Below are 25,736 nucleotides of genomic sequence, written 5' to 3'. Positions count from 1 at the left end.
CTTTTACTGTACATCTCTCCTCTTTTTATACTTGATGGTTTCACATTTAAATTTATTTCTCTAAGAAATATGAATACATAATTTAAATAGTTCTACATGGATTTAAAAACAACCACAGTTAGTATGCAACCCCTACTCCACCTCAATTTCCTCTTCTCACAAAGTAAGATTTCGGGGCTCTTTGATGCCCTTCAATGGATGAATGGATAAAAAAAATGTGGCATTTATACACAATGGAGTATTACTCTGCATTAAAAAATGACAAAATCATAGAATTTACAGGGAAATGGATGGCATTAGAGCAGATTATGCTAAGTGAAGCTAGCCAATCCCTAAAAAACAAATGCCAAATGTCTTCTTTGATATAAGGAGAGTAACTAAGAACAGAGTAGGGTCGAAGAGCATGAGAAGAAGATTAACATTAAACAGGGATGAGAGGTGGGAGGGAAAGGGAGAGAGAAGGGAAAATGCATGGAAACGGAAGGAGACCCTCAGAGTTATACAAAAGTACATACAAGAGGAAGTGAGGGGAAGGGGAAAAATAATACAAGGGGGACAAATGAATGTCAGTAGAGGGGGCAGAGAGAGAAGAGGGGAGGGGAGGGGAGGGGAGGGGTGATAGTAGAGGATAGGAAAGGCAGCAGAATACAACAGACACTAGTATGGCAATATGTAAATCAATGGATGTGTAACTGATGTGATTCTGCAATCTGTATATGGGGTAAAAATGGGAGCTCATAACCCACTTGAATCAAATTGTGAAATATGATATATCAAGAACTATGTAATGTTTTGAACAGCCAACAATAAAAAATTAAAAAAAAAAAAATAAAATAAATAAATAAATATTGTTGAAAAAAAAAATTAAAAAAAAAAAAAAAAAGAAATCGACATAGCATTCTTATGCAGCAGTAGCAGACCGAAAATAAAAATAATTCAGCTGTTGATATTTTTCTCTTTTAGTCAAATTCTTGCCTTCAGGAAGTCTAACCTACTTCCTTCTTTGTGTTGTCTATGATTCATGCTAATTTTGGTGGCTGATTTAAATTTTTATAATACAATAGATGTAGGCCATGAAGGCAGGTTACCAGCTGTTTCCAAGAAGTTTTAAATTAAAATAAAGTAGCAATGTTCATTGTTTTCCTTGGAAACATAGGAAATTTCCATTGGATATCTCTTATATTATTGTTTTCTTCTTACACCACAAAGCTCTCCTTATTTGCTTCTTATTAATTCTGCCTTTCTAAATTAGCATTGCAATGTCTCTGCAGATGTCAGTAAGTCTGAGCAAGTCCTCTAACTCTGGAACATGACGTCAAGCCATCACCTGTTTTTGATGCCCCACAGTGTTGTATCCCATCTGAAAGGACAACTCTTATTTGCGCTATATTCAACTTACATTACTCACTCCATTTCAGTTCTGACACTAAATGTGTTTGATTCAATTCTGACCCTATCTATGTGAAATTAGTAGATAAAGGACACAGAACTATAAGAGTGCCCCATTTTAGATCCCAATTCCAAGTTCAAGTTAGCATCTGTTCTTCTGTCCAATCAACTGTTAACTGGAAATTCCTATAGCCATTCCTTTAGTTTTAATAATTTGCAAGAATGGTTCACAGAACTCACAAAATCTAGTTTACTCGGTTTATTATAAAAAGGGTACAACTCAGGAAAAGCCAGATGGAAAGGTGTGGAGCTTCCATCCCTCCCCAGGCATGCTTAACCTCCCAGCCTTTCCGCGTGTTTGGCAAATGGAAAGCTCTCTGAGCTTTGGGTTTTTATAAATGCCTTATTACATAGGCATAATTGACTGAATCACTGGGTTCTGGTAATCAAGTCAATCTCTAGTCCATCTTTCCTGGAGGTCAGAGGTACTGATTGGTTCCCACACATAGTTGGTACCCCTGGAAACCAGCCACCACCCTAAGGCTCTTCAATTACCCCCAGGTACCAGTCATCTCATTAGCATACAAAAATACATGTATCCCTTCAGTGATTGCCAGGAAAGGGGGATTACAGGAACCAAATATATATCTTCTTATGTCACACCATCCCATACTTGGATTATATGAGAAAGTTTAATGTAAAAAAAAATTAACAGTTTTTCCTCCCAAGGAAAGTGTCAGAGCCAGATTTTGCACAGGGGAATGCTACCAATTTTTTTAAAAAGTAGATAATTCAATGTTGTTTAAACTATTCTGTAGAAAAAAAAGAAGATGGGGGAGGAGGAGGAGGAGGAGGTTGGGGGGAGGAAAGGAGAAAAAGAAGAAGCACTTCCAAATTATCTTTATGAAGGAAATATAAAATATATATCTGACAACACCTACTAAAAAAAGATATAAGCTAGTCTTTCAATTACTGTCAATACTAAATAACTATTAACAAGCAGAATCCAATGGCAATTTGTAACTCTGAAGGTTTTCCCCCATGAAAATATAGATGGTTCAACTCTTGAAAATCCAGTAGTATTTATTGTGTAACATATAATCATGAAAAGACCTATGACAAAATTTAACAAATATCCTAAATAATAAAAGGGAAACTCTCAATAAGAGAAATAAAAAAATAATTCCTTGTTATGTTTGTCTGAGACCAAATACCAATATAATTTTCAATGGGAAAAACTAAGGAGTTTGTTTTAAACTCCTGGGCTTATTATTGTTATTTAATAGTGTATTGGACAAAAATAATAAAGACTAGAAATAATACCAATTACTTATCAAAATTTATTATATATGATATAGGTAATATCAGCTGTAGAAAGATGCACTTATTCATTTAGCTGTATTGGAACAACTAAGTAGCCATCTATAAAAAAATGAAGTTGAATGCATATCTAACACACACAAAAAAGATACAAGCCAATTATATCAAATATTTAAATTTTGAAAAAATAATGTAATTAGAATAAAACCATGAAAGTTCTGAAAGTTTAGAGGGAATTTTTTATTTTTTTTTTTTATGTATGCTTGGAGAGAGAAAGGACTTTCTGATAAAATCTTGTAGAATATTTAACTATAGGACAGGGTAGATCTCCTGAAAACTATAAAGTACTAAAGGGATTCAAAAGAGGTAAAACCTAACAAGAGCAATAATCATTAAATGATGGAGAAGTTTCAGAGAGCGTATGGAAGCCAGCCTACAAGATGGTCTCAAATAATCCTTGTCTCCTTGTATCATGCCCTTGTCCAGTCCCTTCCTGAATCAGGGAAGATCAGGGTTGGCCCAGTGTGACCAATAGAAGTGACAGCATGTGACTTCCAAAGCTAGGTCAATAAAAGACGTTGCAGTTGCATCTTCTATTTTGCTCTCTTTTATTTTTTTCTCTGGGGGATATCAGCCACCAGGCTGTGAGGACAATTGAATCCTTCTGTGGAAGGCCCAGGAGGAGAAGAATACAGTCCATGGCCAACAACCAGCACCATCTTGCCCATCATGTTAGTGAGACAAGTCAAAGGTGGATCCTGCACCTCCAATAAAGCCTTGACTATCTCCAGCCCTTGCCAGTATGTAACTGCAACCTCATGAAAGACTTCGAGCTGGAACCCCCTACTTAAGTTGCTCACAAATTCCTTATCCGCAAATCAAAATCAGTGAAGTAAAATTGGTTATTTTTTATTTAGGCCATCAAGTTTAGGGAAGATTTCTTGCATAGTAATAGATAAATAATATAGGCATCTATGTTTAAAAAAAGCACCAAGCTCATATAGCTTTAATAAACTTCATTTAGATCTTCAATAAGTGGATAATTTTTATACTACTAAAATATCCAAGGGCATAAAAAGAAATATACTTTCTATGAAATGAACATAACCTTGATATTCAAGCCAGAGCAATTATAGTATCCAAATGAATAAGCAAAAAGCAAAAGAGAATGGTAAAAAGACAAGCAATTCAACATCAAGGCTGTCTCAGTTATGGTCATATATATTCAGACATTCTAATTAAAGTATTTATGAATTTGATCCAGCCATGTATTAAAATACAAAACATGATTAACTAGATTTGGTTGAATTTGTTCATCATTAGTAAAATTCATCATTGTAATTCATTAATTAGCATATTAATAAAGAAAACTTCACAGTAAGTCTCAATAGCTACTACAAAAATCACCTGGTAAAATTCAGTAACCTGTGGGGTGCTTTGGCACCTACCTACAGTCCCAGATACTTGGGAGACTAAGGCAGAAGAATCCCTTGAATCCAGGAGCTCCAGGTCAGCCTGGAGAAAAAAAGAAACCATAAATAAAGTTTGTAGACAAACAACAAACTAGAAAGAAAAGAATTTGCAACACATTCAACAAATATAACTATCCACAGTTTCTAGAAATCAGTGTCACATTAACCATTCCAGTTTTAAAAATGGTCAAAGAGCCTGAACAAACAACAAAGAAGAAGTACAAATGAACAGTATGAATAAATTCTTTACTAATGCCAGGGGAATGCAAACTAAAATTAAAAACCATTGGCCTGGTGGCGTAGTGCATGCCTGTAATCCCAGCAGTTGAGAAGGCTGAGGCAGGAGGATTGCAAGTTCAAAGCCAGCTTCAGCAAAAGTGAGGCACTAAGCAACTCAGTGCGACCCTGTCTCTAAATACAAAATAGAGCTGGGGATGTGGTTTCATGGTTGAGTGTCCCTGAGTTCAATCCCTGGTCCCCAGCCCGCTACAAAAAAAACAAACAAACCAAAAAAAAACCAACATTGCATGCTTGCTTTTAAAAGAAGCATGCTATAGTTCACAAGACTCTCCTTATTTCTTTCATTCTTTTTTTTTTATGTGAAACTGGGGACTGACCCCAGGGGGTTCTACCACTGATATACATCCCCAGTCCTTTTCATTTTTTATTTTGAGACAAGGTCTCCCTAAATTGTCTATGATGGCCTTGAACATGTGATCCTCTCACCTCAGCCTCCCCAGCCTCTGTTTTTTTTCTCTTTTCTTTAGTACTGGGGATCAGACCCAGGACCTCAAATATGCTAGGCTAATGTTCTATCACTGAGCTGGATTACAGTGTGTTGCACTAAGCAAAGTGTGACAATCTATATATAATCCAATCTATAGCCTCCAAAAAATTACACTGGGGTAGAAGGTTCCCCCAAACATGGCCACATTTTGATTCACCTGGGTAGTACCAACTATACAGGGAGAGATTTTTATAATCTGCTCTGTTGTCAATATTTTAGTCTTTAAGGCATATCGTCTCCAGGACTGGCTCCTTGGACAATCTTTTTCATGCTACTGAAATATCCAAGGGCACAATATATCCAAGAAGCACAAAACATAGCAAATAGCAAATCAATGAACATAGCAAATCAAGAGATCCAGGGTAATAGACAATCAGGGACATGGTCTGGGTTTTTTTGTTTATTTGTTTGTTTGTTTGTTTCATTTTTGTTTTGGTGCTGCGGATTGAACTTAGAATGTTACATATGCTAGGCAAGCATTCTATCACTGAGCCACATCCCCAGCTTGGGGTTTAATTCTCCCTGGTGTCCAGGGTTGACAGGACCTGCCCTGTTAAACTCTCCAGCATGTTTTTGGTTTTGTTATTTTTAACAGAGTGCAAGAGTGGTCGGACAGTAGTTGGCATAGCTCACCAGGATGTGCCACAAAACCCAGAGTACTGTCCTTTAGCTCAAAATAAAGAAGATTGTCTCGTCAGGCCAGCAATCAATGTCCATCTCTGAAGCAGACAGACAAAAACAATAACAATTTAACAGTAAACAAAACCAACAAAAATTAGGCAGCGAAACTAGTCATCAGTACCTTCTATAAATTTCCCAAATTGATTTTCTCTATTTGGTCAATACTTTATCAAACTTAGCTTCTAATTCAGATTGGCAAATTAATAAGTGAATTGCTAGTAGCCCTTCTGCTGTCACACGTTGCTTAGTGCAGCACACCGTAATGCAAACCAATATTTAAAGAAAGGAATCTTTAATTTAAAAAAAAATTTTATACCTCTCTTCAAAGGTTAAGGAAAATATTCTATGGATTTTTTTTTTTAAGAAGGAAGGAAATAGGCTGAATACAGGACAGCCAAGTGCTTGTAGACATCCCTGATCTCGCAAGCCTCCTACCCCCACCCCCAAATCCTTGCACATGCACAAAGGAGAAACCTACAGGGATGTTCACGAAGCCCTGTTTATGAGAATGACAATGGCAAGAAAACCTAACTATCCGTCTGAATGAAGAATGGGTTTAACTATAGAGATTATTATTCCGCATTTTCCAGAACAACTGCTAACAATTAAAGAGCACTTGGCATACACCCTGACCTGCCTGGAACCTTCTGGGTACTCTTTCATTTTATGCTGTGAGAGTTAAGTCAACTTAAACGTGTTGATTGTTGAAAACATTACCTGGTCATAGCAAGCACTCAGAAAACTTCAGCAGGCATCCTTAGTTTGTTTTTATTGCACCATTTTTTCCTACAACAGCATAAGCGTAGTACAACCACTTATCTGATCATCCCCATTTATAAAAAAGAAAACTAGGACACCAAGCAATTAAGCTACTCGCCCAAAGGGTTTGACTTTCTTAGGATTCATAAGCCAAAAACATCAAAAAAGCCATGCCAGAAATCCTTGGTCCCAGGATTATCAAGCTCCTCCTCTCTAGAAATGTTCTTTTTTAACTTTTTTTTTCTTCTCCTTCCCCATAACCAGTGGTGAAGCAGAATTTGTTATTATTATTGATGTTATTACTACTGGTCAAATAAACTGGGCAGAAAGCTGGTAAGGTTCTTTTTGAGGGAAATGAAAGAAGCCAAGTGAAGCCTTGTTCTACAGCATCTTCCTGCAGATATGGTTTCCCTGCAGGACCAGCCCCCTCCTCCCATGTCTAACCCTTCCCATCACAACACAGGGCAGAGAATGCCCCCAGCATTCTGTCAGCTCAGCTGGCCTTATTTATCTGAAAGATGTCCAGGTGGTAGGACTTGGCATTCTACCAAGGGAGTGAGGTGCGTGTGACTCTACATGTATTTGAAAAAGTTTCCAGATGATTCTAACCACCTCCAAAAAGCCGTCGCTCTCAGAAAGCGTGAAGTCACATCTACAAAGGCATCACACTCCAGGAAAGAAAAGTCGTTTCTGATTTTTTAAAGCTCACAGGGAGGGAGAGAAGTCTTTTATTTTACCTTCAGATCTAGAGGTAAGGCATCTGGCTGTATCAACAGCAGAGTAAATCACTTTGTTCATGAATTTCCATCACCATCACAGACACTAGTAAGACAAATTAGTTCTTTCTTTTCCCCATCACCTGATAAAATAATTTAAATGAAAGACAAAAAGATGTCAAGTGTATTAATATATACCCACATGTTAAAAATCTAATACAGTTAGTTAAAAAGGCCATTATATAGTGAGTAGAAGCATCCAGATGAGGCCTGGTGAGGCAGACACAGACTACAGCTGGGGTACTACCATCAACCTTTTTCATGGAGCACTAGGATGTCATTGATCATTTCTAATAATCATTCAAAATAAATTCAAGGTAGACCTGCATTTGAAGGGCATTGAAAAAAATGCAAAGATATGTTACAAACAAAAATATTGAATCTCTTAGGTCTGGTAAAGGTTTCTCATTCATAAATTATTAATGATAATATCTAAAAATATATTTTACCCAAGAACCCAAAGCACTAAGCAATCAAAGTCTGGTTTCTCTTCAAATGGCCCTGTCTCAACAGCTAGAGAGAAGATACTATATGTCCATTTCCCACAAAAAGAAATAAGCACACTTGTAAATATCTCTTTCTTTGTCAACATTTGAACTGTAAAATGCTACTAGAAAATTCAGTGAGGATCAGGATCTTTTCAAAAAAAACTTCACAAAACATGGATGCTCAGTAGGAATGAGGATCCACAGCCTGCACCTCTTTGGTGAAGACGGGGTTGAACTTTGCTTAGTCTCGGGGGATTTATCGTTTGGATTGCCTCAAGTTGTCAGTATTCTTTAAGACACTAAGCTTACATCTCTCAGAACTTTAAATAAACTACAATATTTAACTTAGCTGATCTCCAAATCACATTCCCCAGAGAGCAGTTTCCAAGAAGCTGGATATTGAGTGGATAGTCCATTAACAACCGTTCATTAACTTCTTACTGTATGTTCTCGACTGCAATAAGTACTATGAAAAATCTAGGCAAACTCTCAGAATATCACTTACTTTTTAAATAATTAATTATTTTTTGGTGCTGGGAATTGAACCCAGGGGTGCCTTATCACTGAGCTACATCTCCAGCCCTTTTAATTTTTTATTTTGAGACAGATAAAATATCACTTACTCTTAGTACTACTACAATTATAAGACAGCAAAAAATCATTCCAAGATTCTTCTGGATTTCCATATTACTAAGGCTAGAAATCCACTAGAAGGATCATTTTGTTTGAGAAAGTATTGTGAATATTTTGTTAAAGCCCTGAGTTGCTCTGAATGGGAAAAACTGAGATAGGTCTAAACTATTCAAATATTGGGAATTTTTTGGTTTTTCAAAATAACCCAAGGGCTGGGAGATTCGGGAGGCTTAGAACTTGAGGAGAAGGCTGGGATGTACAGACTTAATGCAACATAACCAGAAAGAGCTTTCCAGGGATAGGGGTGGCTGAAGAAATTAAAAAGAACCATGCTAGCTAAAAACCATGTGCTATAATAACCTGCCCTAGGACAGACTGCATGTGTGGTGCTTAGTGCCTGATGAGGGGGGCTGAGTCCACAAGCAGGCTAGGCAAGGTTGAGAAGGGAGCAGCCACAGCCAGGGACAGGAAAGGGAGAGCAGGGGATTGAGTTTACTTGACACTGATATATAATTTTAAGGATCAATTAATTCCTTCTGAGTATTTCTACTTGTTTTTTAAATCTAAATTTTAAAAAGTTATTATTAAACTGACAACCAAACTATATGTTTCCAATATGAATTTTTATAAGATTCCAGAATAAAACATAATATATATCTGGGCAGGGTGGCCCACGTCTATAATCCCAGCTATTCTAGAAGCTGAGGCAGGAGGATTGCAAGTTCAAGGCCCACATGGATAACTTAGTGAGAGCCTGTTTCAAAAGAAAAATTAAAGGGGGCTGGGAACATAGCTCAGTGGCAGAGTGCTTGACTTCAGTGCAGGAGGCCCTAGGTTCAAAACAAAACAAAAAACAAAAACACACACTCTATCCAGAAGGAGAGTGGATTGAGGCCATGGATTTTGAACAGAGACAGACTCAGGCTCAAATTCTGACTCTTGGCCTCAGTTTCCTCATCTATAATACAGAGATTCTGATTGTGAGGCTGGAATGAGAGAAATTTAAGTTCGTCCCTAAGCATGTGCCTGGTACACGGTAAGCCACTGATATTGGGAATGGCTACCGAAATGAGCTCAGTAGATAAATTCTTTGATCTAATTCTGAGATGCTGGAAGAGTTATTTTGCAAAGATGTTCATGCCATCCAAGAGATCTACTTTTTTTTTCCTTTAAAATATAGTTTTACATGATAGACAAATAACTTGTTAAACATGTTATTAGTCAAGATTCTTCTGGTTCCAAATGACAGAAACCCCAATTTAAGCAGGCTTAAAGGAAAGGGAAATTTATTGGTTCTAATAACTGAAAAGACTAGGGTCCTTTATGTCAATGGATATATAGGAGCTTAAAAATGTTGTCTTTCTTACACTCTTTCTCAGCTTTGCCACCCCCTGTTGGATTTGATGTCAGGCTGACCATCCCTGGTGGTGGTCACTGTTGCTGTCAAGCATAGATTGCCCAAATTCCATATTTAGGAGAAGGAAACCATTTCTCTTGGGTTCTCAGTTGACCTCATAGATGTTAAATCAGTCATGAAGCCCTCACTGAATCAAACCCTGAGCTAGAAGAGTGGGATGTGCTGGCTGGCTGGGGCAAGGACACATGCTACCCCTGGGGCTAAAGTGTGATGACCCATCTAAAGCACATGGATTGAGAGTGAAAGGGTCCTCCAAAAGTTCCCCTAAAAATATTTGAGTGCTATTACCAGAAAAATGGAAAATAGATGCTGTGCAAATCAACTCACAGACATCCACAAAAAATTTCAATGGCACTGGTGTTGGAGGACAGACAACATAAAACCTTCTGCATCACAGCACATAAAGAATAGGATTTGGGCTGGGGATGTGGCTCAAGCGGTAGCGCGCTCGCCTGGCATGCGTGCGGCCCGGGTTCCATCCTCAGCACCACATACAAACAAAGATGTTGTGTCCGCCGAAAACTGAAAAATAAACATTAAAAAATTTTCTCTCTCTCGCTCTCTTTAAAAACAAAAAGCTGAATTGTATTTAAAAAAAAAAAAAAGAATAGGATTTGATCCAAAATGGACCAAATCTATGTAGAAGAAGGTATTTTATAATGGCATTTACTAACCATCTATTTTATTATAATTAATCTTCTCTTAAAGAGGTATATCAATATGGCATCAGTATGTGGCCAACCATATCCATCATATAATAACTATTTTTTTTCTAGGATTCTTGGCCTTTCTTATTTTCTTACCTTTGAATTTATTTTTTACTTATGCTATGCTAATAGAAAGATTTTTTAAAGTGTCTCTCTACATGAAGGATAAATATTTTTAGAGGAAGCTAAAAGAATTTTCTCTCCTTGATGTGTAGATTCCTTTCTTTTTTAACCTCTTCTTGCCTACACTCTTCATATCTACATCTATTCTCTCCAGGCTCTGATATATTTAATGCGTGGTAAGAAAGCAACCACTAAGAAAAGATAACCCGTACCCAGTTGTCCTGAGTGAAGGATTTAACATTCTTAAGCACGTAAGAGTTGGGGAAAGCCACAGGATGTTGGTATTTTCTTCTGTGATGGCATGGCTAGGAATTACTTGTCATATGGTTAGAATGTTGAAAATAGTATATGCCACAAAAATGTAATGCCAGTAATGTGGAAAGAATTCTTCTCCTCTTTTGAATTGTTCAAAAATCCAAGTTCAAAGAGAAGTGAATAAGGAAGTAACCTGAGTGCATGGGATCGTTCCTGTAGCTCAAAACTGGCCAGCAATTTTGCCAAAAAAAAAAAAAAGAAAGAAATAAAAAAAAAGAAAAATGCAAAAATTAATAGCTCCTATATATCCTGCACCTAGTTTCCCCTATTACTAAGGTTTAACATTAATATGCTTTGTTTACTGCAATTTATTTACTGAATATTAATTTACTCATCTCCAAAATAAAAGTAATAAAGGCAATTATCTGACCTTTTTGAAAATATAGATTCCAACTTTCCAGTGGATCAGAATATCCATAAGTAAGGCCAATATTTCCATGTTTTTGGAAAGTGCCTTAGGAACTCTGATGATTAAAGAGTTTGGGACTCACCGGTACAGATTGTAAAAAGGAATATTTAACACTGAGTTCTGATGGGAGAGAATAATTTCTTCCCCCAAAAAACACAGTTTTGAGTCATTAAGATTCATAAAAATATTGATTTGTTTAATAATCTTTTCTTCTTTGGAAGTATTTTAAATGACTAAAATATTTTAATCTCAGTGAAACTATTTACAATTTGCTTGGTTACAAATTGAAAAGTATTAGCTAGCAGGCTGTTAGAAAAGTAAAATCTTTGGGTAGTTTGTGATTTGAGATGCAAATGTTGTATCTATGCTTTTATCTTCACCATATCCCAATAAGGTACACAGACTAAAATACCGATATAGCCAACATTAAAAATAGGAGCATGTCTGAAATTCACACACTTATACACCTCCATGTGCTTCCTGAACCCACCCACTGCCGTCTCTACTTCCATCTCTGGCTGCAGGACCAGCCCATCCTCTTTCCTAAAAAGGCTTTTCTCCTGCCTTCTATAAATGGAGAAACCATTGACACTGTTTCTAACTGTGTCAGCAATAATACTTTGTCCTTTCTACCTCATTCAAGGAGGCCTGGATTCTTTTTGAATGACAGTTTGTTAGTCCTTGCCACATTTGCATAGGGCAGCAGTCAGTACTATTTTGAAGAAGTCTCAGCATGAACTCAACAGATTCATAGAGCAGGTCAGAGCAGCAGGTAAGTCACAAGTTGGGTTACAAATTTGTTTTTTACCACATTTTTTAAAAATGAAAAACATTTTTTAAAATTATGTAATAATGTCTGAGAATCCTTCAACCTGAGAAAGGCAGTCATTCTAATGAGCATGGACATTAATGCAACATGGGTCTATTTTTAATTTTCCTTGGTACTTTCCTTGTTTATAATGAGGTTTTACTGGGGACATTTTCTACTTACCTCATTCTCTTCTCCTCACTGATAAACAGGTTCTGGGAATTGTGGTCCTTCAGATAATATTCTCTACTTCCCCAAATGGCTCATGAAGTTCTCTCTTCCTATAAGCCAATAAAATGAAAATAGACATTCACTGTCAGCTGTCAGTCACTTTGGGTGGATGCTCCTAGATGGGCACTGAAGAAATATTGTTGCTGAAATGTAACAAGTTTCTGCTTTGCCTGGTGTCTTCTGAGCCAAAACAAGGTTTAAGGGATGATAAATAATGGGTTGTTGCTTGAGTTCTCCATATATCTCTCCATTTTCCATTTTTCTCTCCTTTTGGTTAAGCCTAGGATACAGGGAATAACTAACTGTTAAGACACAACTTTTGAAAGGGAATATACAGTTATGTGGATCAGTGCCCTAAGCTTATACAGGGGGCTTTAGGCATTATTGATCCCCAGGGAGGAGCAAGACTCAGGGGTTTTAGGCACTGGACCCTTTGGCCCCTTCTGCACTGGGGTGCTCTGCTATTATTTGCTTTATACAGTGAGAATTATGAAATCCTTCTGATGTTAAGACAATGTGTTGTAGGTGAGATCAGTGATGTGTTGGGCCTTGCTCAAGGTCACAGCAGGTGGCAATTGTAGGGCTGAGAGCAGAACTCCAGTCCTAACTTCTAGTCTGGTGTTCTTTTAGCATGCCATTTCCCACTCTGTATCTAAACTGGGCAACTTCTTTTCAAAAGATGCTCATTCACAAGGTATTATTAATAACTGCTAAGTGTTTGACACAAATTGGAGGACGAGAAGATGAAAACTGTTTGTTTCTCATTTGAACAATACTATAATATTATCTGGCTTCTAGCTTGGAGTCCTGGCTGTGCCCTTCACAAACCAGGTGACATCTCCCTCTGTCAAATAGACAATGAAGCTCAACTCAGATACTGCTCAGTTGTTTCGAGAGCAAGCAGATAACAAATATAGAGCGTTACATTGATTATTGGTTTATTCCTTTGCTTGTATGAAATAAAACTCACTTAATATTCATGAATGGAAAAATCCCTCCAAAGGAATTGTCTCTTAGCATTTTTGGAAAAACCAAAGGTAATAATCAAAACAGTGACCATTTACATGGTACACAGCTTGAGTTAATTAGACAATAATCAAAGGACCTGTGTTCTGTCTGCAAAGCATGCACTGAGGTGCAAGGAGAACTGAGGAATGAGCCTTAAGAAACCAGTCGACCGTTCTGAATCTTACAAAGCCTGCAGTACTAAAGGAGTGCTAGAGAAGAATTCACTGGCTGTCTTTTAAATGGTAAAGCCACACAAGCACCAAGAACTTCAGTTGGTCCTGAAATTCCCTGCTTCACATTAGGAGCTGCTTCTAAATGTAGTAGCTCTCCCACTGCTTAATTAAAATGTCTTCCCAGAACACAAATCTGAGGAGGATGAATAGTTGCCAAATGGGCCCCTTTCTTTGCTAGGCTCGTAGGTAATTTGCCTTCAGCTAACAAGAACTGGCACTGAAAACCAAAAGTAAGACAACAAAGGGCTTTGGACACTGGGTAGGGACTATTACGTGATGTTGGAGTGTGGGATGAGCACTATGGTGTGAGCTCAGATTATTCCATCTGTAAATTGAGCAACTGCATGTTGGGCAGCTCTGTTTTAGAAGGTACCCCAAGAGTATTCCGATGAACAGTACTCAAATGTGTGCAAGTTTCCTGTTTCTTTGATGATTATGTAAAGATTATGTCCCATTTATAGAACCAGAAGAAAAAAATAGCCATGGTGTTTGGAAGATTTGTGTTCATATCCCCTGGCTTAGTTGTTGAGTATCTTTGCTGGATTAAACACCGAATTTCTGGTTTCTCATCTATAAAATGAATAATGAGGTGGAAAGATAGATTAAGGATTTCTAAGGTACTTTTCCAGTTCTAACAGGTTTTTATTTTATGACTAAATATAATGAGAGCAAAACCCTTTTCTTCTTATTGTTTGGATCATTTATATTATTGTCCCATGCATCAAACTCCAAAGGATTTAAAATAATACTGAGTCTTTGGTCTATTACTCTACAATGAAGCATGTGGCAGAAGTGTATGTAGTTTTTGATCACTACCAGGGTTAATAATTCAGTAAGGACTAATTTGTACTACAAGAAACAGATCTGGCTGTTACTGTTCAAACACACAAGGATTTCTTCTGTGACATAAAGGGACTCTGAAAGTAGGAAATCCTGAGCTAGTATTGTGGCCTTATAAAGAAATTTTATGAAGAAGGTCCATTGTGTTTGACTACTACCCGCAAGGGTACCTCCTAACTCAGTAATGACTGCTAAGATGCCAACTATTATGTCTTTATTCCAGGATATGAACTGCTCCCTCCTTTAACTAGGAAATGTTGTTCTTTACTTGGACACATTGCTATTACTAGGAAGAAAGGAGAGATGGATGTCAAGGAGACAACCATCTGTCATGCTAGTTGCCTTGGATGGATTCCTTGGTTGAAGGTCACTTCCCTAATCCTACAGGGCTTCTCCCAGTATGAGGACTGGTGATTGAATGAAAGTGGATTAAAACAAATTCTTCTGCTTCCCAACACCTTGAAGCCAGAAAGAGTGCTGGGAGGGGAGCCATGTGTGAGTTAGGAGGTACCCCTGTGGATAGTAGTCAAACACAATGGAACTTCTTCATAAAGTTTCTTTGTAGAGGTGAAAGACTTATACAATGAAAACTACAGAACCCTAAAGAGAGAAATAGAAGAAGATCTTAGAAGATGGAAAAATATACCCTGTTCATGGATAGGCAGAACTAACATCATCAAAATGGCGATATTACCAAAAGTTCTCTATAGGTTTAATGCAATGCCAATCAAAATCCCAACGGCATTTCTTGTAGAAATAGAGAAAGCAATCATGAAATTCATATGGAAAAATAAAAGACCCAGAATAGCAAAAACAATGCTAAGCAGGAAGTGTGAATCAGGCGGTATAGCGATACCAGACTTCAAACTATACTACAGAGCAATAGTAACAAAAACAGCATGGTACTGGTACCAAAACAGGCGGGTGGACCAATGGTACAGAATAGAGGACACAGAAACCAATCCACAAAACTACAACTATCTTATATTTGATAAAGGGGCTAAAAGCATGCAATGGAGGAAGGATAGCATCTTCAACAAATGTTGCTGGGAAAACTGGAAATCCATATGCAACAAAATGAAACTGAATCCCTTTCTCTCGCCATGCACAAAAGTTAATTCAAAATGGATCAAGGAGCTTGATATCAAATCAGAGACATGCCTTCTGATAGAAGAAAAAGTTGGCTACGATCTACATACTGTGGGGTCGGGCTCCAAATTCCTCAATAGGACACTCATAGCACAAAAGTTAATAACTAGAATCAACAAATGGGACTTACTCAAACTAAAAAGTTTTTTCTCAGCAAAAGAAACAATAAGAGAGGTAAATAGGGAGCCTACATCCTGGGAACAAATCTTTACTCCTCACACTTCAGATAGAGCCCTAATATCCAGAGTATACAAAGAACTCAAAAAATTAGACAATAAGAGAACAAACAACCCAATCAACAAATGGGCCAAGGACCTGAACAGACACTTCTCAGAGGAGGACATACAGTCAACCAACAAGTACATGAAAAAATGCTCACCATCTCTAGCAGTCAGAGAAATGCAAATCAAAACCACCCTAAGATACCATCTCACTCCAGTAAGATTGGCAGCCATTATGAAGTCAAACAACAACAAATGTTGGCGAGGATGTGGGGAAAAGGGTACACTTGTACATTGCTGGTGGGACTGCAAATTGGTGCAGCCAATTTGGAAAGCAGTATGGAGATTTCTTGGAAAGCTGGGAATGGAGCCACCATTTGACCCAGCTATTCCCCTTCTCGGTCTATTCCCTAAAGACCTAAAAAGAGCATGCTACAGGGACACTGCTACATCGATGTTCATAGCAGCACAATTCACAATAGCAAGACTGTGGAACCAACCTAGATGCCCTTCAATAGACGAATGGATAAAAAAAAAATGTGGCATTTATACACAATGGAGTATTACTCTGCATTAAAAAATGACAAAATCATAGAATTTGCAGGGAAATGGATGGCATTAGAGCAGATTATGCTAAGTGAAGCTAGCCAATCCCTAAAAAACAAATGCCAAATGTCTTCTTTGATATAAGGAGAGTAACTAAGAACAGAGTAGGGACGAAGAGCATGAGAAGAAGATTAACATTAAACAGGGATGAGAGGTGGGAGGGAAAGGGAGAGAGAAGGGAAATTGCATGGCAATGGAAGGAGACCCTCAGGGTTATACAAAAGTACATACAAGAGGAAGTGAGGGGAAAGGGAAAAATAATACAAGGGGGAGAAATGAATGACAGTAGAGGGGGTAGAGAGAGAAGAGGGGAGGGGAGGGGAGGGGAGAGGGGATAGTAGAGGATAGGAAAGGCAGCAGAACACAACAGACACTAGTATGGCAATATGTAAATCAATGGATGTGTAACTGATGTGATTCTGCAATCTGTATATGGGGTAAAAATGGGAGTTCATAACCCACTTGAATCAAAGTGTGAAATATGATATATCAAGAACTATGTAATGTTTTGAACAACCAACAATAAAAAATTAAAAAAAAAAAGAAAAAATAATAATATTCAGAGTAAGAAAAGTAGATTCAATTTCATCTGTTTATATTAAAAAGGCTCTTATTAAATAGGATCCTTATTTGTGAAAAGAAGGTACTTGGGATTAGCATATTAATTATCTTGAAAGACTTATTTAAATACCCAAATAAGTTTTTAATGATAAATTTAATCATAAAAAATTTCATTTGTATAACTTTCAAATTTCCTCTCTAAATATTGATATAAATAAATGCAACCGCAAAAAAAAAAAAAAGTTTCTTTGTAAGGCCACAATACCAGCTCTGGATTTTCTTCCTACCATGTGAGAATCCAGAAGATTTATCTTCACAGGTGAAAGCAGAAAATTATTCTATTGCAGATGTCATTTTGAGAAGTTAATAATTTTGAATTATTATAATATAATAATTATAACAAAACTATTCATTTATTTGTTTCAGAAAAAAAAAACCCTAATCATTATATTTTAAAAATATCTTAATAAATGTTTTTAATGACTCTGCTCTTGCTATGACTAAGTCGCATAGCTTAGCAACAAGGAACAGAGAGGTGACATATAAAGCTTTTTCTGTACTTTGAAAATAATAGCTCACCCTGGAGTTTGGATTAGGTAAAAGGACCTTACTTCCTGAAGTTCTGTTTTTATCTCAGCCAAGATCTGATTCCCCACACTAGCTCCTGCAAGCCACTTACCCACCTCTTACATTGATTTATGTTTTGTGTTCTTGTCATATGTGGAACATGTCTTTGTTGCTAAGAAAGCCTGCATTCCTCGCTGCTTTATTTAAAAATAACAATAATCTTAGTTCATCTGAATAGTCAAAACTGCCTAAAGGCAGGTGGGTTTTAAGAAATTGGGAATAATATCCAGTTTAAAAAAAAAAAAAAAACCTAAGTAGTTTGATACCTGAAGTCAATTAAGGACAGTTCTTAGACACCAGCCTTCTGTCCTGAGTATTGTATTTGTCACAGATCACCACCCCTGCTTAGGATGGTTAATTTTTTATAACTACTTGGTTAGGTAACAGTACCTACATGCTTGTTAAGCAACATCCTAGATGTTGCTCTGTGTGTGTGTGTGTGTGTGTGTGTGTGTGTGTGTGTGTGTGTGAGAGAGAGAGAGAGAGAGAGAGAGAGAGGGAACAAGCTTTAAAGGGATTAACATTTAAATCAGTGAACTCTGAGTAAAGCAGATTACATCTCCATATCCCAGTAGGCTTCATCCATCAGTTGAAGGCCTTAGGAGAAAAAGACAGTTCACCCAAGGATGAGCCAAATGCCTTCAGACTCTCCCCATGTCTCCAGTTTGCTCTGCAGATTTTGCCTTGCCAGCATCCGCAAGTATGTAAGACAATGCCTAAAATCCTTTTTTAAACACACATGTACACTCATACACACATATAAAATATACATTTATTGGACAAGCTTCAAATAGAATACATAGACATCAGTGAGAGAGTGAGAGACAGGAGGTTTTAAGGAATTGGCTCATGCAATTGTGGAGGAATCAATATGATATATATGTAGATGTTGTGTGTGTGTTACATATTGGTTGTGTACTATATGTTATACTATATATATATATGTATATATATAGTATACATATCACTGTGCTAAATTATAATATTACATATATACTACATATTATAATATGCAATCAATATATAACATGTATTTGTCATATGTATCCTATTGGTTCTTTTCTTTGGACAACCCTAACTAATACACCACTCCAACTTTGGTCTTATGGATATTTCGCATTTGAGAACCAGCCCATTTTTGCTGCTTCTTATTTCTGTAATCCATTTTTTTCACAACTGATTGATAAAGGTAGAATGGTCTAGAGAAGTAAGGAAGACGAGTTCTGGTGTGAGATTGGATTGGAATCACAGTTCCAAGGTTTTATTCCCTGGACAACCCTCTTACCTCTCTGAACCTTAGTATCCACATCTGTAAAATGGTAATGATGCTGTTTGGAGGATTAAATGATCCAGACAGTAATGACAATAACTAAAAGTACCTACTTTTGAAATGTATTTATTATTTGCCACATGAACATGGATTCTCTTTTCTTTCCTGTACAACCTTAAATGGTAGACATGAGAAAACAGAGGTTCAGAGAGTTGCAGGATCTTGTCCAAGTTCACATGGGTAGCAAATGGTAGATGTAGAATCAACCACACTATGCTACCTCTGTAACAAATAAAGACTTAGTTTGTGCCTGGCACAGAGCAGATGCTCAATATTAAATCCCTTCCATTTTCTTCTTTCATTCCATTTATATGATTACTCAGCTCTTTCTGCTAATGTCAGAGCCAGTGAAAGCAATAAATAAATTGAAAGCATTCAATTTATAGCTCTGGTGCAGTCCGGAATCTGCCCCAAAATGATTCATTCTGCTGCTTCCTTGGCAGGAATTGAAGCTGAAAGCAGCAACAGCCTATTCTGCCGCAGTATCTTGAGTGGGCACAGTATTCATACCTGTACTGGTCACTTAGAGGAGTGTGGTAACCTGCTGGACACAGCTATGTCTGCACTACTGAATTCATTCCCAGAGCCAACCTCAAGCTTGTGCATTTGAATGCATGCCCTGTTGCCTCCACTGTCATGTGTAATTTAGAAATGGGAAGGCAGAGTGGATGGTGGTCTGACTCTTCCCTCCTGGCTTGGTGCTGCTGGGAGAGCAAGCAGCCTTTCTCATTTGGTTATCTTGGTGTGGAAGCCATGGGAAGGGGCACAGGAATGGCCCTCCCTCTCTCCCCCTTCTCTCCTCTTTGAAACCACTGCAAAGATCTGTTCCATTAGTACAAAGAGAACATTTATGCATTTTTAAGTGATTCTTTGGCAAACTAGAGAGCTGTTCTGAGAGGCTACAGACATTGTGTCTGCAGCTACTCATCAAAATAATAGGTGTCTCCTTATAATATTGGTGTTCCTGACTGTAACTTCCCCTCCTTAAAAACTCGTTTCATGCAAGGATGCTGATGTAGGTACCAAGTTATTCTCTAATTCTAGGGGAAAAAGTTTTGAAAGTCCTTGGTAGTTGGCATAGCACATATTATATTCATGCTTGGATTTTGGTCAACTTAAATAATTTAGAGCCTGAGAATATTCTACAAAGATTGTTTTTATTTCAAGCTGATTTCTTCAGGGCTTCCAGTATGCTAATGTAGATACCATTATTTTTTAAAATCAAGCTATTTCTATTAAGCAGATTTTTAAAAAAGATGTTTAAAACTTTAGGACTTGTATTATACATTCTGATGCAATGAGTGACATTTGGCATCTGCTACAACTGTATCTGCAAACAACGTATGACATGGGGACAAAGTCACAAACGTTAGGGCTTCAGTTCCTGTCTAATCTCCCGTTCCTCCATTCCTTCCCATTAATGCCAAATTCCCTTCTGGGCATAACACATCATTCTTTTTATGTCCTGCATGTGCTACCTTCTTCATCTACAATGATCCCCCTGTCCTTTGTCTCCCTACCTACCATACTTCACAAATTCCTGCTCATTCCTTGACACCTAGAGCAAATGTCATCTCAATGGTTAGGTTTATAAGATTTAACCATGTTGTTGCAGGTAGTTGTGTGTGTTCATTCGTGGGTAGTATTAAAGTTTATAAACATAGCACCATTGGTCAATTCATTCTTACTATGGTTTGGATATGATTGAGTTTGTCCTCTGTTAGTCAGTTTTTTATTGCTGTGACCAAGTACCTGAAAAGAACAATCCAGACAAGGAAAGACTTATTTTGGTTCATAATTTCAGAGTCTGTGGTACTTGGCTTCACTGTTCTGGGCCTGAAGTAAGCCATATTATCATGGAAGATGATGTGGCAATGTTAAAAATTGGGAACTAATTAGATCCTAAAGTCATTGAGGGCATACCCTCTGAAGAGTTTTAGGTAGTTCTCATGGGACCCCTGAGTTAGTTTTATGAGAACAAATTTTTATAAAAGCCAGAGCCTGACTCATAAAACCTCTTTGGTTTCCTGTCTAGCAATGTAATCACTTGCTCTTACACATTTTGTCTACCATAAGTTCCTCACTAGAGCTGAGCTGAAGCCCCTGAGCATCTAGAACTGAAGCTAAATAAACCTCTTTTCTTTACGAAGTTACCCAGCCTCAAGTATTTATTTGGTAGTGAAAAACATGCACGGGGCGTGGTGGCACACACCTTAATCCCAGTGGCTCAGGAGGCTGAGATAGGAGGATCGTGAGTTCAAAGCCAGCCTCAGCAAAAGTGAGGCACTAAGCAACTCAGTGAGACCCTGTCTCTAAATAAAATACAAAATAGGGCTGGGATGTGGCTCAGTGTCAAGTGTCCCTGAGTTCAATCCCTGGCACCCTCCCCCACACTACCCCCCAAAAAAAGCGGACTAATGCAATTCTATTGAGTAACATATGAGTTATTTCTAATTTTGGCTATTAGAAATAGTAGTGCTATGAAAATATTAAACATTTTTTTTAGTGCACATAGGTATGCACATGTGTTTATGCCTAGGAATAGAATTTCAGGGTCATAGAGTATGTGTATGTTCACTTCTAGAAGATTATGCCAAATAGTTTTTGACAGTGATTGTACCAATTTGCCTTTCCATTAGAATTTTATGTGCTCTGCATCATCTCCCACACTGGTCATTGCCTATCTTTTTAATTTTAATAATTTAGGTGAGATGTATTTCATCACATTGTAATCTGCATTTTTCTGATGCCTTTTGTTGTAACTAATGAAACTTGATTATTACATTTTGTAGTGTGTCCAAATCTTTCGCCCATTTTTCTATTGGATTAGCTACTTTTTAGTAGTTATTTTCCAGTCACTGACTGGATATAAGTATAAAAAATATTGATTCCAACTTTGTGACCTGCCTTTCACTCTCGTTGTTGACCAGACTTACTTAAAGTTCTGTCCTTTCTACTGCACTCAGTGTCCATTTGTAATAAATCAGTCGGTTTTAAATGTATGGAATAGGACCTTGTCTTTTAAGTGGCCCTTTAGCAAACGTGCATCTTCCCCAACCTTTCCAAACATGTGGTCAGCTCAGAACAAGGATTTGGGTCCCTAATTCTATTTCCTTTGCTAGGTTAATATAATATTTAAATATAACATAGAACATCTTACAAATATCCTGAATTCAAGATACCAAAACTGTCAGTTTAGCCAACCAGGAAACAACTGAACTGACACTTAATAAGATCTCAATAAATGAAACTATTATCATCTCTAATAACTAATTGGGTTTCTCCATGATTCCAAAGCCATCTCAGTCATCTACAAATGATCCTTTATTTTAGGCCTACTTTACTCAAATTGATCTAGAGTAGTTTTATGCCGCAGCCTGGCTGGCTGGGCAAAATAACCGGGGGGGGGGGGGGGTGACGAGCAACTTGTGTACATTGATACAGCAGGAGTGGGAGCCGTTTATTGTAGGACAGGAGGGGTATATATATACATTACACACAGCTTATCTTAATTAACATAAACTAGATACAGCAGTCAACCAATAAGGAATCTCCACACTTAATGGCTCGCTGGCGTTACTTCACAAACCACTCCCTCTGGCAATATGCCAGATGCCATCTTGACTTGTTTACAGACCCTAACAGTTTTAGACTTATATAACATGAAAAGTAGCTGTTGACTTCTCTGCAGTTTGTTCCCTAAAAGTATGTATCTAATTTATATCTATAAAACACTATAATTCCGCATTCCCTAATAAAATTAAACTGTTAAATTAAGATTGTAGGGCTAGGTGTGGTGGTACATAGCCTGATATACCAGCCACTCAGTAGGCTGAGGCAGGAGGGTTATAAATTTGAGGTCAGCCCGGGCAACTTAACAAGAACCTGCCTGAAAACAAAATAAAAAGGACTGGGGATGTAGCTCAGTTGTAAAGCACTCTTGGGGTCAATCACACCACAAAAGAAAAAAAATTAAGGCTGTAGATGTTTTCATGACCAATCTGATTTTAGGTTGAGGCAGAAGCTAAGGGTATCTATTGGGTAAGAAAGGTAACAAGTTACTGTTCTCACCTAGCTGTGCTTAGGGTACAGGAAATGACTCATTTTTTCTCATAGGAAATGTTCTAGGGCCACTATGTGCAAGGTTATGTAAGTCCCACCATAACATTTGGGATTGTCTCAGGGCCAGTGGCTAGCAGGGTGCCCATCTAGGCTCAAGAAGTGAGAAATAAAGAATAATTCCCATTGGGTCAGACTGGGAATAAAATTCAATGCTTGTACAAATACAGGACATCCCAATCAAATTATTTTAAACAATTAGAGGCTCAGCCCCTTAAAAGATTCTAGATCCAGGTGTCTTAAGTACATTTTCCTGTGCCAGAAACTGTTAAATGAATCAGATCCATTTTTAAAAGGAAAGAGGAAGATAAGTCAAGTAAAACTAGCTCACCTTTACTACCCACTTCTCATATATACCAGACACTGGTATAGTTACATTAACTGCTTTATGGAAATGTGTCATGCATTCCTGAGGAGAATCCTAAAAGATGGATTTTATTAACCCCATTTTACAGTTGAGGAAGCCAAGGTGAACCAGTGGATCAGAGTCATTGGTTCTGGAATGGAGTTAGATGGTGAAGAGGTCAGAGGACAGTTCTCAAAGGACAGTTGTTAGGTCTGACAAGACAGTGAGATGAGAGAGTCTGAGGGTCCACTCTGTGAGTGCGGTTTTCTCCCTGAAACTGGGAGGGAAGGCATTTAATCCAATCAACTAATGTGAAGTGGATCAGATCTCTTTGAGGAAAGAATCTATATGACAGTAAGAAACCTCCAAGTGTAGGTTTGAGGAGAGAATGCTAAATTTGAGGAGAGAAGGTGGGATATGACTGACCAGGGTGTCTCATAGGTATTCTCATGTCCCTCAGTGGCATCCAGCTCTCCTCTGGAAAGATGAGCAAAATGTCCCACTAACTCAGCCAAAATCCCTGGTGTTAAAGACTTTCTTGGCATCCTGGAGAGAGCCATGTCCTGTGAGCCAATATCAAAGGAATTGGAATTCTCCATTACCTCCGAGAAATCCACTCCTTTGAGTAGACCTAACCCTGCAGCAAAGGAACAAAGAGTCCTCTTTAAAGAACTCTGTGAGACTGCCCTCGCTCCACACTCTTTAGCTTCGAAAGGCCCTCAGGAGAAAAAGGAGACTTTAGGGCAGCAAGGACCCAGGACTCCCCCTCTCTCAACTTGCCAAGAAGGGAAGGAAAGCCTCTTCGGAAGAGTGGTGAATGGAAGCTGGTCTTAGTGGTGTCAAGACACTGGCTGGGATTCTATACTCTGAAACATCCTTTAAGTATTTATTCAGAGGTGTGTCAGCATCTCACCTGGTTGAAACCTGGAGGGCATCGAACTGAGATTCCTATTCTCTATTCAGTTCTTCCTGGTCATGCATCTGGCAGAGATTCCCCCAAATTACTCATATAAGGATTAGATGGTAAAGGACATTAACAAGCAACACTGTTTCAGCAAATTAATATCTAAACTGCAAAATACCACATGTTTCCCTGGAGAGAATGAATTGAGTTCAACAAATCTTCTGCAATGAGATCTCAGGAGAACCATCCTTAATAAATCAGGAATAATATGAGGAAGTGGCCCTAAGAAGCTGATGCAGAGAAAATGGATGGGGAAAGATAGACGCCAGCTTTCCATGCTCATAAAGCATACTCTCTCCACTGTTTGCATTATTGACTTCTTTCTGGCCAGTGCAAATACAAAGTGGGGAAGCAGAGTGAGGGAGAGGTATGAGGGAGAGAAAGGGAAAGAGACGAGAACAACTGGGGTAAAAGAGCAAGTAAAAGATAGTTTCCATGCTTAGTGAATGCTTAAATCTATTAATCAATTACAAATAAGTCAATTAATAGATTAAAAAGAATTGAGATAAATTATGCCTATTTGAAAATCAGAGCTGAAAAGGGATTTATAAAAATTGAAAGTAGCAAGACAAAAAGGATTTAAGACTCAGGTTAAGTATTTCAAATTAAGATTAGGAGTTGATAAAAGCAGAATAAAACAAAATATTTATCGTTTTTTTAAAAAAGATTGAGGGCTAGTGAAATAAAAGATGAAAGCTTTGGAATGTAAAGCTATACAATTAAGATGGATCTAAAACCCAAATGATTAAAGAAAAAATTTAAAGTGTAATTTAAGAAGTAGAAGGAAGGGTTTGTTTTGTTTGTTTGTTTGTTTGTTTTGTTTTGTTGGTTTTAAGTAGGGGAGCTGTTAAAAACAGAAATTCAAAATAACAGCAACAACTTGACCAGCCGGCCCAGGCTTATGAAACTAAGAATGAGGAAGCTCTTTGGACAGACCAGGCTTTTCTTTCTCTTGAGGCACATCCCTACTAGTAGGTTTCTTAGCTGCTTATGTATTCATTTATGCATGCCTCCATTCATTCAGTCCACAAATTTAGTTTGCAAAGACTTGGGAATTCAACAATATAAATACAAAGAAGACTTTGCCCCGTGAAGCTTATGGTGTAGTGGCAGTGGAATAAAGCAGAAAAACAAATGATTACACAGGCAAATTACTAATTACAAGCCGTGATGAGAGTTAAGAAAAAGCTAGGGTACTATGGGCATGTCTGATGTGGACATTAGTAGTGGATATGTTGGGTTGCCCCGTGCATATGGAGGTAGGTGAACATCAGGTATGTCTTTCAGTGAACATATTTGTTCTGAGATCTGAAGGGTACATTAGGAGTCAACTGAAGCAAAGTAAAAGTGGACGTGGCCAATATATATGCCAAGGCCCTGAAACAGGAAGGCTTTGGTGCATTTGAGGAACTAAAAG

At 37.8% G+C, this 25,736-nt stretch overlaps 1 long non-coding RNA gene across 1 annotated transcript in view; it reads right to left on the bottom strand.

The window, feature by feature from the left end:
- LOC114085887 (uncharacterized) overlaps positions 1 to 25,736 on the bottom strand; it is a 43,962-nt gene that overhangs the window by 1,878 nt on the left and 16,348 nt on the right. The window contains exons 2-4 of the long non-coding RNA XR_003581559.2: positions 12,268 to 12,365; positions 7,146 to 7,267; positions 4,158 to 4,224 (exon numbers count right to left, since the gene is read on the bottom strand). This is a non-coding gene — a long non-coding RNA (uncharacterized lncRNA). The remainder of the gene's footprint in view (positions 1 to 4,157; positions 4,225 to 7,145; positions 7,268 to 12,267; positions 12,366 to 25,736) is intronic.

The sequence above is a fragment of the Marmota flaviventris genome, chromosome 3, assembly GCF_047511675.1.
Source record: "Marmota flaviventris isolate mMarFla1 chromosome 3, mMarFla1.hap1, whole genome shotgun sequence".
Lineage (NCBI taxonomy): Eukaryota > Metazoa > Chordata > Mammalia > Rodentia > Sciuridae > Marmota > Marmota flaviventris.
The sequence above is the reverse complement of the archived record's forward strand: the minus strand, read 5'-3'. Positions and strand labels throughout refer to the sequence as shown.